The sequence below is a fragment of the Vicia villosa genome, linkage group LG3, assembly GCF_029867415.1.
Source record: "Vicia villosa cultivar HV-30 ecotype Madison, WI linkage group LG3, Vvil1.0, whole genome shotgun sequence".
NCBI classification, from domain to species: Eukaryota; Viridiplantae; Streptophyta; class Magnoliopsida; order Fabales; family Fabaceae; genus Vicia; species Vicia villosa.
Window position 1 is genome coordinate 25,197,506 of NC_081182.1, and position 16,310 is coordinate 25,213,815.

Genomic DNA, 16,310 nt, shown 5'->3' on the forward strand with positions numbered 1-16,310 from the left:
GTCCGATTGAGGCGTTCTAATAATCGCCGGAAAGCTAAGAGAAAGAGCTACAGTTATTATGTTGGAGTCGAAGTCAGAATCGGACTGTAGAAGGGCCAGAATATTCGTTGAAGTTGCAGCACTAGTTTTAGTTAAGTTTCGGGTCAATTGGTTTTGGGCCTGGGTCGTATGTTTGACCCAGTTGGATTGTAAAACGGGTTGTGGTTTTGACTTAGGTTAGGCAGCCGCGGTTACTGTTCATTCATTCACTATTCACGAAAATATTGAAGCTTTTGTACGATCGTGTAATGGAGAACTAATCCGAAGGTGAAATCTGCCGGAGTCGAGTTCCAAATACTCTGAGGTTTTTTTTTATCAATTCCAATTAAATTATTCATTCCTTTCAATATCGTGCTCTGTGTCTTGTTTTCTTAATTCAAGTTCCATAGAATATATATTGATTTGATTCGATGATTGTTCTTCCTATAATTTAATCGCGTTTGCTTTATCCGCGCAATTGTGTTTGCTTAATTCACAATACTTTTATCCGTTTGCTTAATCCGGACATTAGGAATTTACAATCTTGTAGTATGAATTGCGCTTGTTAATTCGACATTACAATCGAATAGGAATTGAAATCATTTAGGGACTGGAATTATATTGACCGATGATAAGTTGGATATCGGACCGACAGATTAACTTGTTTTAATCACTTATTTTCAGAATCACTTTTTTTAAGCGCTTTTTTCTAAATCGAACCCAAACCAACCCCCCCAATTTCGACTTTGCTTTTAGTTAATAAAATCAAGAATCCTTGCGATACGACTCGAGCCATTGTCGCTGTACTACGTTTTACAAAATACTCGTTTTTGACTCGCGCGCGACAGCGGATCAAATTGGCGCCGTTGCCGGGGATTCTTGTGAATATTAACTGATATTAGAGTCTTAGGTGTAGTTTTTGTGCGTTTTGGCCATAGGTTCCTCGCGGTTTCGGCCATAACGCCTCTAGAGTCGAAAAAATCGGTTTTTGGGAAAATTTCACCGTTTCGAAAATCTGTCCCGACAGTTAGGTGTGAAAAAAATCCCTGATCAAAAGTCACATATTACAGAGTAGTTACGTGACAAACTTTTCAAATCGCGAAAAAAGCCTTTTTACTATTTTTAATGATTTATTTTCTGTTTTCATAGAGTCGAAAAATTCCGAAAAAAATATCAAAATTTTATTTTTGCGTCATTAGATTATTTTCGGTGTCAGTTTATTTTTTTGAATTATTTTTAATCGATTTGCTTCATTGTGTTGTTTCAGGGACATAGTTGGCATTTTCACGATTGTTGCTGCATTGCTGTGCACTAGTCCTGGCTACTAGGTCTTCCTGTCCTGAACTTGTTGCTTTTGATCCTGAGGTAGAGAGAACCTTGCACACACTTCGTAGAGCAGGCCAGGCTAGCAATAGTTCACCTTCACCGACCATAGCTGAGTCTGATTCTGAGTCTGACTATTTGCATAACTTGTTTGATTCTGATTCTGAATTTGCTTTTGAAATGGCTGAAAATAGAACTCTAAGGCAACTTGCAGCCCCTGATGTTAATTATAATGGCTTGTGTATTGAATATGATGTTGTTGCTGTTCCTTTTGAATTAAAATCGGGTTTAATACACTTGTTGCCAAAGTTTAATGGTCTTGCAGGTGAGGATCCACACAAACATTTGAAGGAATTCCAGGTGGTGTGCTCTACACCATTGAAGCCCGAAGGTATCACTGAAGATCATATCAAACTTCGTGCTTTTCCTTTTTCTTTGCAGGGTGCAGCGAAGGACTGGATATATGATCTCGAACCGAATTCAATCACAAGCTGGAATGCTCTGAAGAGAGTGTTCTTGGAGCGATATTTTCCTGCATCTAGAGCTGCTTCAATCCGAAAAGAGATTTGTGGTATTAGACAAGATAACGAGTCATTGGCTGAGTATTGGGATAGGTTCAAGAAGTTAGTTTCAAGCTGTCCTCAACATCAGATTACCGAGCAACTTCTCATTCAGTACTTCTACGAGGGGTTGTTACCTATGGATAGAAACATTCTTGATGCTGCTAGCGGTGGAGCACTTGTTGACAAAACTCCAGCTGCTGCCAGAGCCCTCATTGAAAATATGTCCTTAAATTCCCAACAGTTCACCACTAGAACCAATTCTGTCCAGACCAAGGGTGTACATCAAATTCAAGGTTCCTCAAACAGAGCTTTAGAAACCAGACTTGATGAGCTGACCGCTTTAGTCAAACAACTTGCAGTAGCGAAACCTCAAACAGCAACTGTATGTGGCATTTGTACAACTCATGATCATCCCACTGATACTTGTCCTCTTCTGATAGATGATACTGTTACCGAGCTGCCTCAAGCTTATGCAGCCATCCTTTACAACCAGAACAGGTACAACAACACCCCTGACTTGTCCACCAACAAATATCACCCCAATTGGAGGAATCATCCCAACCTTCGATATGGAAATCAGCAGCCCTCACAACAACAGCTCACCGTTCCATTACCCCAGCCACATCACACTCCTCCAGCCACTACTTCCGGACCATCCCTTGAAGATCTTGTTAAACAAATGGCCGTGAACAACCTTCAGTTTCAACAAAGAACCGACACTAGCATTCAGACCTTGACCACACAGATGGAACAACTTGCTACTCAAATAAATAATATGCAAGCTCAAGGTTCGAACCAACTTCCAGCACAAACTGTTGTCAATCCGAATGGTAATGCTAATGTGAGCGCTATTTCTTTGAGATCCGGAAAGGTTACAGAACCAGCCCCTGAAAAAAATAAAAAAGTCATTGAGGTAACTTCTGAACTTTCTCCATCTGAACCTTCCCCTGCTGCACTTTCTTCTCCTTCTTCTGTTGTGGTCGGAACTGAAAAAAATAAAGAAAAGGAGTATGTGCCACCAGTTCCTTTCCCACATAGAGTTATGAAAAATAAAAGAATTGAGGAGGGAGACAAAGAAAAAGAAATTCTGGATATGTTTAGGAAAGTAGCGGTAAACATTCCGCTTCTTGATGTGATTAAGCAAGTTCCAAGGTATGCAAAGTTTCTGAAGGATCTATGTACAAACAAGAGAAAAGTAAAAGGAAGTGACAGAGTCAACTTGGGAAGAAGCATCTCTGCTTTCATTCAGCCCGAACAAAGTGTTTTAGCCATCTCTCAGGTCTTGCCACAAAAGTGCAAGGACCCGGGAACTTTTACTATTCCTTGTACCATCGGGGATACGAAATTTGATAATTGTTTGCTTGATTTAGGAGCGGGCATTAATGTTATGCCTACTTCTATTTATAATAACCTTTGCCTTGGTCCCATGCAGCATACAGGTTTAATCGTTCAACTGGCGAACAAGAGCAATGCACGTCCCACCGGCATAGTGGAAGATGTCCTCGTTCAAGTTAATGATTTAATTTTTCCTGCAGATTTTTACATTCTGGACATGGAAGGAGAAACTAAGTCAAGCAGAGCTCCCATCATCTTAGGCAGACCGTTCATGAAAATGGCGAAGACAAAAGTTGATGTTGATGATGGAACCATGTCCATGGAATTTGGTGACATCGTCGCAAAATTTAATATCTTCGATGCCATGAAACACCCTGTGGAGGAGCATTCGGTTTTTAATATTGAGTTGATTTCTGAATTAGTTGATGAGAGTTGTTCTGAATTATTTGCACTTGATTTTCCATCTCTCTCTGATTTTGATGATAATTATTCATGTCCTGATTGCACTGACACTAACGTTTGTGTTCTTTGTGCTGAGATTGATGCTTCCTTGCAGCCTGATACATTTCCTACTGGCGAAGTTGTTACCGATGAGGTTGTTTTTGCCGTCGATGCTCTTGACATCCCGGCTGCCCCAAGCCTTCCATCCATCATCCAGCCCCCGTCCTTAGAGCTAAAAGAGCTCCCTGGGAACCTGAAATATGCTTACTTGGAGCATAATGAAAAACTTCCTGTTATTATCTCTTCTAACCTTGATTTCAATCAAGAAGACAGACTTTTGCAGGTATTAAAGAGGCACAAGAAAGCAATCGGGTGGACATTGGCCGACCTTCCAGGTATTAGTCCTTCGATGTGCATGCACAGGATTTTACTTGAGGATGGAGCGAAAACAGTAAGGCAGCCCCAAAGGAGGCTTAATCCTTTGATTCTCGATGTTGTAAAGAAGGAGGTAACCAAACTCTTGCAAGCAGGTATCATTTATCCTATCTCTGACAGTAAGTGGGTAAGTCCAGTGCAGGTTGTACCTAAGAAATCTTGACTCACAGTGGTAAAAAATGAAAAGAATGAACTTGTTCCCACTAGAGTCCAGAACAGCTGGAGAGTTTGTATTGATTACAGGAGACTGAACCAGGCTACTAGAAAGGATCACTTTCCTTTGCCGTTCATTGACCAGATGCTTGAACGGCTAGCTGGTAAATCACATTATTGTTTTCTTGATGGTTTTTCAGGTTACTTTCAGATTCATATTGCACCTGAAGATCAAGAAAAGACCACTTTCACGTGCCCATTCGGTACATTTGCTTACAGGAAGATGCCTTTTGGCCTTTGCAATTCTCCTGGCACTTTCCAACGATGCATGATGAGTATTTTCTCTGATTTTATTGAAAATTGCATGGAAGTGTTTATGGATGACTTTACTGTTTATGGTTCTTCTTTTGATGCATGCTTGAACAGTTTAAGCTTGATTTTAGAAAGATACATCGAGACTAACCTTGTGTTGAATTATAAAAAGTGTCATTTTATGGTTGAGCAGGGAATTGTTCTTGGTCATATTATTTCTGAAAAAGGAATTTATGTTGACCCTGCTAAGATTGATGTGATTTCTACATTGCCTTACCCTTCTTGCATTCGCGAGATTCGTTCTTTTCTTGGTCATGCAGGTTTTTACAGGCGTTTCATCAAGGATTTCAGCAAGATAGCTCTTCTGCTGTCGAACTTGTTGAAGAATGACGTCACTTTTGATTTTGATGACAAATGCAAACAAGCGTTTGACTTCTTGAAGAAAGCATTGACCTCCGCTCCCATCATTCAGCCACCTGATTGGACACTTCCTTTTGAGCTTATGTGTGATGCTTCCAATTATGCAGTTGGGGCTGTCCTTGCACAAAGAGTTGACAAGGCTGCCCATGTTATTTACTATGCTTCTAGGACTTTAGATTCTGCACAGTCTAATTACACCACCACTGAAAAAGAACTGCTAGCTATTGTTTTTGCTCTTGATAAATTCAGATCTTATTTGCTAGGTTCCAAGATTATTGTTTTTACTGACCATGCAGCTTTAAAGTACTTGCTGAAGAAGCCGGATGCAAAACCGAGATTGATTCGGTGGATGTTGCTGCTCCAAGAGTTTAATGTTGAGATTAAAGACAAAAGTGGAGCTGAGAACTTAGTGGCTGACCACTTGAGCAGGATAGAGAGATGAAGACCCTTTTCCTATTAAGGATGACTTTCCTGATGAGCAGTTGTTTCTTTTGCATGGGATTACACCTTGGTTTGCTGACATTGTTAATTTTCTTGTTGCTGGTGTTTTTCCTACAGGTGCATCTAGATCACAGGTTCACAAACTCAAAAGTGATGCCAAATATTATGTTTGGGATGATCCATATCTATGGAAGTTTGGTAGTGATCAGGTAATCAGGAGATGTGTCCCCGACAATGAGATTGAATCTATTTTGAAATTTTCTCATGCATCTCAAGCCGGCGAACACTTCGGTCCTCAAAGAACTGCAAGAAAAGTTCTTGATTCAGGTTTCTATTGGCCAAGTATTTTTAAGGATGCTTTTGAGACTTATCGCACTTGTAAAGAGTGCCAGATAACAGGTACAAACATCACTCGCAAGAGTGAAATGCCTCAGCAGCCTATGCTTTTCTGTGAGGTATTTGATGTATGGGGAATCGATTTCATGGGTCCCTTTCCTGTATCATTTGGTTTCCTTTACATTTTGCTTGCTGTTGATTATGTTTCAAAGTGGGTGGAAGCTATCCCCACTAGGACTAATGATTCTAAAGTTGTTGCAGAGTTTGTCAGGTCTAATATCTTTTGCAGGTTTGGAATACCGCGAGCTATCATAAGTGACCAAGGCACTCATTTCTGTAACCGCACCATGGAAGCCTTACTCCGAAAGTATGGAGTTGTGCACAGAGTCTCTACTGCATATCACCCACAGACTAATGGGCAAGCTGAGATCTCCAACAGGGAGATCAAACAGGTTTTAGAGAAAATGGTGCAGCCAAACAGGAAAGACTGGAGCCGTCGTCTAGAAGACGCACTTTGGGCTCAAAGGACAGCTTTCAAGACACCCATTGGGATGTCTCCTTATCGACTTGTTTTTGGTAAGGCGTGTCATCTTCCTGTTGAGATAGAACACCGTGCTTTTTGGGCGGTGAAGAGTTGTAATTTGGAGATGCAACAAGCAGGTATTGAAAGAAAACTCCAATTGCAACAGTTGGAAGAGCTTAGATTAGAGGCTTATGAGAGCTCTAGGATTTATAAAGAAAAAACTAAGCACTTCCATGATAAAATGATTTCTAGGAAGGAATTTTCCGTGGGCCAACAGGTTTTACTGTTTAACTCCCGCCTTAAGCTTATGGCTGGGAAACTTCGATCCAAATGGATTGGCCCCTTTGTTGTTACTAATGTTTTCCCTCATGGTGCAGTAGAAATAAAAAGTGTAGGTACTGACAAAGTCTTCAAGGTTAACGGGCAGCGGCTGAAGTTATTCCATGAAAGTCCGGTGCCTGAAGATGTCAGCATAGAAGAGCTTTCTTTGGAAGCACCTAACTACACTGCAACTTGACCAGGGAGTCCTTCTTTCCTTCTCTCTACTTTATTAGTAACGTCCTTTCATTGAGGGCAATGCTTAGTTTAAGTGTGGGGGAGGGAATCGTGTGTTTTATTTGTTTTTGTTAGTATTTTGTTTAATTTCAATCAATAAAAAAAATGCATCTTCTTGAAAGTTTTGGGCTACAGACTGATTTGAGTCGGGTTCGCGGAGTCTTAGGAAAAATTCACAAGATCGGTATCATTCTAACACCGTAAGTCTCCTGCATACGGAAATTGATTTGAATTTGTTATTATGTTTTAGCCTTAATTTCTCATTCTTTGACAGCTCTTGAGTAGTTTATTTCAGCAGTCGGCACCATCTCTCACACACTTTACGCAGGAAGCCGATGAATATAAGTGAATGTTCCGAAAAGAAAAGAAAAAAAAGAGAAAAGAAAAAGGTAATACACCTTCTAAGTTTGGTGATCCTCACCCGGTCACTTAACCCAACGGTTGTGTAATCTTCAAAAAAAAAAATCAAAACTCTTTGTTAGTTGGTTCAGCGGTTTCTGGTGCTGAACTTGGTAGGGAGGATTACAGTCCGATCCCCCGCAACTACATCTGAGTAAGCAAAGGGTTATGCCACGCAAGTACCGGAACCCCGTGCAAAAGGATCAGAGTCACTAACCGGTTGTCCTGCTATATGTGTGTGGAGATAACGGGCTTAATGTGATTGCGCCTGAATGAAAAAGAGCAAAAAGGATGAGTAAGTTAGGCTATGATATAATAATATGATTTGAATTGGTTTGTGTATTTAGGAGGCTTATGTCTGCATATATGTGGTTAGTGTTCTTACGATGTCCTTAGTGTGCAAGATTAGTATCTGTCGATGCAAATTTACCCAAAGAAGATTTGTAGCCTAGGATGAGTAACTGTTGATGTATTTGTGCTTTCTTTGTTCTGTTTTTTCATTTTGCTCGAAGTGCAAAAGTTCAAGTGTGGGGGAATTTGATCAGTGCATTTTAATGCACGTTCTTCCATGTTTGTACTCAAGCATTTCTTCGGTTTGTTTTATTTATTTTTATGTTTTAATATGTTTTTATATTTTATTTTATTTTTGCACTTATTTGTTTTTCGTATTAATTTTTCAGCTTTAATAGTCTGCACGGAAACGATCAAATCTGGAGTTCCAGGAGTCCGATTGAGGCGTTCTAATAATCGCCGGAAAGCTAAGAGAAAGAGCTACAATTCTTATGTTGGAGTCGAAGTCAGAATCGGACTGTAGAAGGGCCAGAATATTCGTTGAAGTTGCAGCACTAATTTTAGTTAAGTTTCGGGTCAATTGGTTTTGGGCCTGGGTCGTATGTTTGACCCAGTTGGATTGTAAAACGGGTTGTGGTTTTGACTTAGGTTAGGCAGCCGCGGTTACTGTTCATTCATTCACTATTCACGAAAATATTGAAGCTTTTGTACGATCGTGTAATGGAGAACTAATCCGAAGGTGAAATCTGCCGGAGTCGAGTTCCAAATACTCTGAGGTTTTTTTTTATCAATTCCAATTAAATTATTCATTCCTTTCAATATCGTGCTCTGTGTCTTGTTTGCTTAATTCAAGTTCCATAGAATATATATTGATTTGATTCGATGATTGTTCTTCCTATAATTTAATCGCGTTTGCTTTATCCGCGCAATTGTGTTTGCTTAATTCACAATACTTTTATCCGTTTGCTTAATCCGGACATTAGGAATTTACAATCTTGTAGTATGAATTGCGCTTGTTAATTCGACATTACAATCGAATAGGAATTGAAATCATTTAGGGACTGGAATTATATTGACCGATGATAAGTTGGATATCGGACCGGCAGATTAACCTGTTTTAATCACTTATTTTCAGAATCACTTTTTTTTAAGCGCTTTTTTCTAAATCGAACCCAAACCAACCCCCCCAATTTCGACTTTGCTTTTAGTTAATAAAATCAAGAATCCTTGCGATACGACTCGAGCCATTGTCGTTGTACTACGTTTTACAAAATACTCGTTTTTGACCCGCGCGCGACAGCGGATCAAGAAGCTTAATACTTGAAGTATGTATGTGTTATGATGTTTATTGATGAATAATGATGCAATACATGTTATACTATGTTTGAATACATGTGATTGAATGATGTATAGATGACACATGCTAATTGATGCATTGTTTGGGATTAAAGTCATGTTTGTGTATGTTGTGCAATGTTGGATATGAGATGCTTATGTAGTTTAAGAGGTTGCGATTGTCTTATATGCACGAGTCTTGTTTTGTTGCACACTTACACTAGCACGAGTCTTTGAAAGAGGAAATGTCGGGTAATCTTGTGAAGATTATTTTCTTGTCCCAAACCTAACTCCGAATGGGGTTTGAAAGCTTAACGCCGAATGGAGCTTTAGAGGTGGTTATCTAGTTCGAGAGATGGACAATCAGCTTTCCGGAAATGATAACGGATGGATCCACATGCATATTGCATTGAGTCACACTTGAGTCGCACATGTCGATGTGAATTGTTAATGTTGTGTGATTTATGTGATATGATGATGTGGAATGATGTTGTGGGTAAGCATATATGTGGATCTTGGTGATTCTTATACTTGGTTGTATATTTGTATACTTGAATTATGTTTCATAACTGAATACATTTGATGATTGTAGTAATTGAACATGATTACTTGATTTGAAAAGCTATGTCGTATGAGACAAACATGTAATTATTGGTAAAGTAAATATGATGCATGTTTAGGTGAAGTGTGATTAATTCTTAGTGTATTGTTATGGTTTTATACATTTCCTATTATTATATTTATTTATAATGATTTGAATTTTCACCCTTCTGTTTGAATGATGTTCATTGCGACATCGCGCAGGTTCTGAAGAGTAGTGGTGCTTCGGAGGAGCTTTAGCTTGGGACTATAGCACTCTTATAGTGTGTCTTGACTAGGTAGTCTTTTCGTGCTCTGGTCAATGTAACACATGAGACTTTGGATTTATTCTCTTTGACTTGATGTACATGAGATATCTGTTTTACTCTTATGTATTTTTCCTATTTGAATATGTTTATGTTATTGATGAGTGGCCTTTAAGCCGAGATATTGTGATATGGTGGATGATGTATGGGAATCATCCGAGTTTACCATCTTATTGATGAGACGATTATTCCACTATGGTTTAGCATGTTTGTTTTATTTTTTAAATTCTATGTTACTTGAATGTGACCATTGCATGTTAAAGTGTTGTTTGGCAAAAGTTTTTGTGTAATACCCTCATGTGATGCATGCTTATTGTCATAACCCAAAATTTGCCCATCATATTTCAAGAGATTCTGATCCACCTGACTTTCATATGCTGAGGAATAAGCATACTTGCTTGTCTCCTTAGCAACAAGCTTTCAATTAGGGTTTTGCTCCTCTCCAAGTAAAATCAACTTCTGATACTTCAAATGGACTTCATGGCCTTTCATGTGCTTCAAAGGATCCTCACACCAAGTTTCAAGCTCCGACTCACAAGTTTGATCAGTCAATTGTTCAAATGGACAACAGTCGACCGATTTGACCTAAAAGTCAACTGTGGTCAAACCACAGTCAAAACTCCTGATTTTTGGTCAACATCCTCATTTTGAGGTACCATTCATCATTTGATCAAGGATTGATCATGATTCATCAAGGAAAGTTCAGAAATCAACAAAACTCAAAGTTTCTAAATTAGGGTTTTTTGACCTAAAAGTCAACCGAACTTTGACCAGCCATAACTTTCACATGGAACATCATAAATTTTCCATCCAAATTTCATTTTGAAGAAAATTGAATTCTCTACAACTTTGTCTCTCACATGCCAAGGCTAAAAATGCTTCACTTGAAAGATATGGTCAAAGAGATTATAGGTCCTCCAAAAAAGTCAACAAAAACACCTTTTGGGTCAAAGCTCATAACTTGCAAATAGAAAACACAATTGAGATTAAACCAAAAGGGTCATTTATAGGACACTCTAAGCTTTCTCAAATGATCAATAACACCTTCATAGGGTTAAAATTGAGAGAGATACGCATTGCTAAAGTTGGGAAATTTTAGGAAAGTGCAAAGTGAAGAGTTTTGATCTTTTGAACCCATGGGCCTAAATTTTGGTCTTGGAACATGATCTTAAGCCTATACCACGTCCATATGCCCATCCCATTATTTTTATTATTATTATTTCTTTAAATTTGGATTTTATTCATTTAAAACCCAAATTAAATCAAATAAAATAGTGAAATAATGAATTAAATCATGGGGCTTTATTTTGGATCATATAAAAGCCCAAGAAACACTTAGAGGACCATTGAATTTCGTTGGTGTGGAGTTTGGATTTTTATTTTATTTATTTTGTTGATTTTATTCAATTTAAATCAAGAAAAAATAAAATAAAAATCAAATTGATGTATAATTTAATGATAAAATCATCCTTGGGGCTCAAGCAAATCAAATATATTTGATAGGGAAAAGATTGAAGCAAATATGGCAATATTTCATGTAATTTCCAATCAAAATTTTCTCAATCTCTTCTCTCACCAATCTCTTGATTTTCTTTCCAACCTCTTGCCCTAATTCCTTCACCTATATAAACACAACCTCTTCTGTATAAGCAGCCACGAACCCTAGCCTCCAAGACTCTCATTCAAGGTTCCAAAAATTGCAAGAAAAGCTTGAATTTTCGTATTCATATTTGCAGCCCCTTTAAGAGCCAAACAAGTCTCCTAATCATATATCCACGCAGCATAGGGTAAGGTTGGACCATGGTTAAAGCTCCACGACATGCATCTTGATCACACTATATTCATAATTTTCATGCATTCTTGAGTTTTTTCGTTTACCATGTTTCAATGCGTTTCAATTAATTCTAATGCCTTGTATGAGTTTCTGGTAATGTTTAGGACATATATGAACCATTGGGACGGAGCCATAGTGCGTAGAACGTTAATCACCATTGTTAGGGCATGGAGTTCATGCACCTTCGTTTTCGTACCTACAAGGGGTTTCATGCCAAGATAATTGCACCAATGAATTCAGAACCCTTTAATTAATGTATCTGGGTTTCCTTTGTTCTTGTTTCTTTCATGTTTTACAGGTTTCAAAATCTCAAGAATGGCTACCGGGAAATCGTGAAAATTCCGCAGGAAAATACGTAGCTACTTTCGCAAGTATTTTCGCAGGAGCAGCGAAGAAGACAATGAATAGTTTCTTTGGACCCTTTGACCACGCGTGTGAAGCTTTTATTGGTCAGTCAACAATCTGAGCATCTCTCTCTTACTCTTATTGGCTGCGTGCATCTGCAGTGGGCCCGCTTTGACTCTGTGACCATTTATGTCATGTTTTATATTAATTGGTTTTTTGGTGAATGCTTAACAATAAAAAAACGCAGCTTGAATGGCCAGAAGGAGTTATTCGTGATCTAAGGGACCTGGGCTCGATCCCAGCGTCCCACATGTTATTTACTTTTTTTTTCGTTTGTTTGTTTTACTACATATTCAGCACTCCAGTCCCACGTGTGACTACAGCGCACCCCCAGGTACCAGCTCTTGGATTTTCATCAGCCCAGATCTGAAGGATCAGGATTGCCAGTCCACCATGGACCCTCACCAACCAACAGCACTGGATCCATGCCTATGTGGTTTAGTTTCTTCTCCTTTTGCTGTTTATTTTTTTTTTTGTTGGTTTTTGTTTGTTTAAATCAATTAGCCATAAAAACAACAATTAGAATTAATTTTGATATTTAGGATTAGTCTTTTAATTTAGTTACTTAGGATTAAAATTTTTTTCTACTTACTTAATTAGTTAATTTTTAGAATTCCATTTAATTAATTAATTATGTTAAAAATAATTAGATATAGATTTTAATCAATTATTATTTTTTTAATTAGATAATTAATTAAGATTAGTTTTAATTTAACACTTGATAATTAATTAGGTAAAAATTAAATAAATTCTAACCCTGATTTTATTTTCAAACCTTAATTTTATTTTTCTCGATTCTTCTCTTCTCATCTCAAAACTCTATGAATGTCGCATGGTTGTTTAATTCCCGCCTTTTATTTAATTATTTATTGTTTATTTAAATTCTAGAAGGTGTATAGGTTGCACATTTTTTGATGTAATAGTAATTAGGACTTTAATTTCCGTATTTATTTTCCGCATACCCCCTACAGGTGTTTATTGTAAATCCCTCACCCATAAAACTGTAATGGCGTAGGTTTTACTTTCTGCATTTTAATTTCCGCACAATATAACTGCGTGGTTAGTAATGTAGGGAGTGACAACCTTTAAACTAAACTCAACTCACATGATTGGTGCACACACACACCTTTAAGGTAACCAATCTTACGCTGCCTTCGCGATCAAATAGTCAAGTCCCTTCGAGTGTAGGGACTCCTTGGCCTGTTGCCTTCGATAAAATCATCATAGTCCCTCAATATAAAGATCATAGTCCCTTCGAGTTGCCTACGACAAATATGATCTCGTCCCTCGATGTTGCCTCGATAAATGATGATCGTCCCTTCGAATGCTAAGGAGTCCTTATTGTTGCCTAAATGACTATTATATCCTTCCCCGAGACTACCTGCCCCCCTTTATGGTAGGGACAGTCTTGTGGCGAACGATAATTCTCGATGACCCTTCGATGACCCGCACATCCAATTGAAAGACTTTCTGCCCTCTCATGGTATAGATAGACCCTTTCGCCCGAAAGACTCAAAGAACAAGAAAGACAATCTTAGGGTAGGTGTTCTTAAATGCTTGCTCACACATTCGAACTATCAAACTACTTTTCACACCTCCTTTCTGTTGCACCCCAAAATTTGCCCTCTTTATCTGTGCCATAAGTTATCAACGACATTTATTTCGTCGTTCAAAATTCAAGAAAAATTAAAGAGTTTCCATTGTTTCGAGATCGTTAAGTCAAGGGGCTTGTGAGGTGAGTTGCAAAGGAATAAGTCATGGTACAAGGTTATGAGCTTAAGGATAACATTGTGTTCAAGGCGCCGCGATAAGTTTAATTTGTTGGTGGTTTGGGTCGAATTAAGGAATTGAGATTGAATTAAGGCCAGAATAATTTGAGGATGAATTTGATGATCTAATTGACCTTATTATTCAAATTTTATTCAAGGTTTCAAGTTCATATATTCATCTTTAATCATTCATGAGATTTGTATGTTTCTTCGGAGATAATGGATACATGATTGATCTTGATCTAATTGCTTGTGGAAGTAAAAGATTCATTGTTCAATATTCAAAAGAAGCTTCATGAGAATTTAAAGATCAGTTTGGAAGGGATGATTACTTTGAGTGGTGGAAATTTGTCGTGTGGATTGAATAACAATTTGTTGAAAACAATTTATTCATTCTTTCAAAATCTATACATCATTATTCATCCAAAGTTCAAGTATCATTCAAATGTCCAAAAATTACAACAAAAACCAAGAGCCCATACAATTCATTACCAAAATTTGAATTACACGAAAAAAGGCTCATTATAATCACAAGCCTAATTCATGTTATACAAAAAAATTTCAAAAAAAAAAACTTGCAGCCTTGCATCCAACACAAGGAAACCGATTCAACAGCTTCCAACCCTGCATCGCACCAAGTTGCAGCCCTGAGAACAAAAGGAAAAAACTGAACCAGCCACAGAAGAATAAAAACCAAACCGGCTCGGTTCCCGCCCTGCAGCCCAAATAAAACCAGTTCACAAAATTCAGGAAAGAGTTTTCTTAATAAGAGAAATTAGCAGAAGAAAGGGATTCAGAAACTTCACGACAAAGAAATACATAACAGAAATCGGCAACAGGGGGAGAAAGAAAAGATAACAGAAAATAGCAGAGAAAATTCAGAAAAGGAACGGATAACCGAAATGTAACAAACTTTGAACCAAGAAACTCTCTTTCTCTGAACTGTTCTTCACTATCTTCAATCTTCATCACCATCCATCACCGTATCACCATCTACTCCAACCTTTCTCTCTGCTCATCCTCATCAGATAACAAAACTTCTCGCAAAAACGTAACAAACTTCCTCAACTTCACCTTCGATTGAACCTTCACCAATCTTCAATTCTCCTCCATCTTCTTCAATCTTGACCACATACAAAAACTGAGAATAACAGAACCTTCATCTTCTTCATCTCCATGGAAACACATCTTCAATCCTTAACCAACCTTCACTCTCTCATTCATCTATAATCAACAGAAAAAGTTTCAATCATCAAGAACAAGCACAACAAAAATTAACAGAAAAACTCACTTGGCTGAATTCAATACCGCACTCTCGAATCAACTTCGTTCACCAATCATCTTCCTCACATATCCTACAATCTTCAGAAATCTGCAATAAAATTCCATCACCGAACAGCATAACCAATCGCAATTCATCATCAACAAACTCTTCCATTCGATCTTCATCATCAACCTCATCATCGCGCTATAACAATATCAACAAGAACTTCAGCATCAATTCAGAGAATCAGAAGAGAAAGGAAAACAAAGTTCGAAAGCAAGAGGCTGAGCGTGCATACTTGAATTCCAGAGAAGTTTTCTCGAGTTCTCTCATTGATTTTGGAAGAGGCACTGGATACTCCGATTGGTGAGCGTCTGGATCACGTGTTTATCATCTTTCTTGTTGACCGAAGTGGTGATTAAATCTGCGAAGAGGAAGGAACCGAGGACGATATGGAATAAAGAAAGATAGGGGGGATGCGGAATGGAATCAGATTGTGAATCGACGGTGAGAGGCCGTCGCGCCGTTCGCCGGAGAAGAGAAGGATGTCTCGCGCACAGCCGTCTGCGTGAGCTCACTAGGGAAGAAGAAGTCCGATAGCCACAAGTAACAACCCTAAATTCCCCTTTTCTAATTTTTTTCGTTTTACTCTGTTAAGTGTTAATTAACTGATTTAGGAAATTGAATAGGGATTGATTGTGATGTTAATGTGATTAAGTTTTTGTTTAATAGGTATTGAAATCAAATCTGATGAACAAAAAAAAAATTGAACCAACAAAAAAAACTATAGATATGGATCAATTGCTGAATCCTTGGGCTTTCCCTCACGAATCTGTATATGCACCCCTACTGTGAACCCATAGTACACAGTTCTTTTTGCCATTGCTGAAAATCAAACAAAAACATTCTGTTTGGGCCTGACTCCTGGGCCCTGCGCCCAAAGTGTTAATTTACACCACTGTTTTCTGCCTGAACCTCCCCTGTTTCATTTTAATTCATATTAGATGTAGTTCTTTTTAGCTAGTTTGTGCTCCATTGTTTTTAGTATAAAAAATGTATAAAACAATAATTGTTGTTAGATGTTAACATGATAAAAATAATCAAAAACATGTAATATTTTTCTCGTTAGAATTTAAATGTCTTGTTACATAGTTTTGTTCTAATTCTTTGATAAAAATATCATAAATAAAAAACAATTTTCCCTTGCTAGATTTTGTTTTAGAATTTACTTAGAATTTAATTGCTAGTATTTT

General features: G+C 37.9%; 1 long non-coding RNA gene across 2 annotated transcripts; it reads right to left on the minus strand.

Annotated features, from left to right (window-relative positions):
- Positions 1-13,974: 13,974 nt before the first annotated feature.
- On the minus strand, positions 13,975-15,742 carry LOC131655196 (uncharacterized). Of its 2 annotated transcripts, none has more exons than XR_009299679.1 (3): positions 15,356-15,742; positions 15,085-15,261; positions 13,975-15,017 (listed from the first exon to the last, which is right to left on the minus strand). It is a non-coding gene; the product is annotated as an uncharacterized LOC131655196 (long non-coding RNA). The 2 variants fall into 2 exon arrangements; XR_009299680.1 differs by having other exon boundaries at positions 13,979-15,017; positions 15,102-15,261.
- Between the last annotated feature and the right edge of the window lie 568 nt (positions 15,743-16,310).